The sequence below is a fragment of the Kryptolebias marmoratus genome, linkage group LG8 (genome assembly GCF_001649575.2).
Source record: "Kryptolebias marmoratus isolate JLee-2015 linkage group LG8, ASM164957v2, whole genome shotgun sequence".
NCBI lineage: Eukaryota > Metazoa > Chordata > Actinopteri > Cyprinodontiformes > Rivulidae > Kryptolebias > Kryptolebias marmoratus.
In genome coordinates this window covers 2,352,373-2,354,245 of record NC_051437.1, presented here as the reverse complement: position 1 = coordinate 2,354,245, position 1,873 = coordinate 2,352,373, and positions in this window count along the sequence as shown.

Sequence of the window (1,873 nt, the reverse complement as noted above, 5' to 3'; positions counted from 1 at the left end):
TATATATATATATATATATATATATATATATATATATATATATATATATATATATATTATTTTTTTTCTAATTATACAGAGTCTGGGAGGAAGCGAAACTGCCACAGTTTTGGAAGGAAGCCATAGTAGTACCAATATGGAAACTAGGAAAATAATGATACAAACTACAGAACTATAGACTAATAGTTTTAGAGAGCTCAACTAGCATTGATTTATTGGACAGACTTAAAAAGACAGGAACAAAACCATCCAACACAAGAAGTACTAAAACCTAGCTGGGAAAAAGAAAAAAAACTAACAAGATGCTTTGGTTGGATCATAAATCAGAACAGAACAACAGAAATTCAAATCAATCATCCTAATGTCAGACAAATACTACCATTGTCAGTAATACAAACTTGGATACTCCCAGATTTAATAGTAGACCTAAAATTATTAGAAAAGAGGAGTATAAATAAAAATGGTATCAGTTCAGATACAATTATAAAATACATTATCCAGTATTATGGATATCAAAAAATATATACAGATGAATCAAATAATACATCGCATTGGGGCAGCATTCATTGTTCCTCAGTTGGAGGAATAGTAGGAAAGAAGATACAAAGGAGAAATGGTGGCAATACTACTTGCTCTTTAACAGACCTAATATAACAACAACAATAATAATAATAATATGTTCAGAATCAAGTTCAATAATTTCAAACAATAGTTATTCAGAAAGAACCCCATACATTTGGTAAAACTTCAACAAACATTATACAGAGTTGATATGATGGGAGTAACTATTGCATTCTTATGGATACCAGCCTATATTGGCATAAGAGGGAATGAAACAGCAAATAAAGTTGCAAAAGTAGCTACCAGAAACATCTTAGTTAACATAGATATCAAATTCAGTCAAACAGAAGTAAAAGACAGTATGGAAGTAAAGCACAAAATGAGCAAAAAATGGCAAAAACAATGGGAAGATGAAAGAAAAGTTCAATGGTTTTATAAAATACAAGAGAAAAAAGGAGAAGTGAAGACAGCTGGAAGAAACAGGGTGGAAGAAACTGTCATATTGCGTCTCAGATTTGGACACAGGATTAAACTGTAAATTATTCACAGTATGGGAACTTAATACAGGTAAAAGTGAATACTGTGTAGAAGATGAACACTGTCAGAAGTACAAAAAATAAATAATCGAGAGTTTAAGAGTCTGACTGAAATGGAAATATGTTTTGATCTCATTGAATTTTTACAAAAGAATACAATATGGGATAATTGTCAGGCATTAATGCATTACCTGAAACAGATGAATTTGCTTGAGAGGATATTGGGTGTTTTTTTTTTTGTTTGTTTGTTTGATTATTTAGTGTTCTTCCACTCCATACTTCATACCAGTTGGTGGCAGTAATGCACCAATTTGTTGTTTGCCAACTGTCAAAAAATCCAAGCATAAAAATGCTCTCAGCCATTCTGTCTGCAGCCAAAGCCTCAGTGATTCAGTGTTTCTCTCATATTTTTATGTACCAAGTTTTGACCAAGGACCTGATTCTTGACTCTGATTTTTGCCTCTTGCCTATTCCTCCTCAGACGTATAAGTCAGTTTTCCACATTGATGGTGGTGTACCTGATCAAATGCCCCACCCACCTCTGAGTTTGTCCAATTCAGTAACAGTTACTTGGTCCTTGGAGTCCATTAAACTGTCTCTGCTGACAATCAGGGGCGTCACTAGGTTTTAAGGACAAGGGGGGCTGAGCCCCCAGGAGATGCACAGGATGTGAGCAAACGTAGTGGGCGAGAACAAAATTTCTCAAACAGCTAACAAAACCTGAGTTGCTTTTCCACATTTTTGGACACATTTAACAGATACCTTACTGTGTAAAC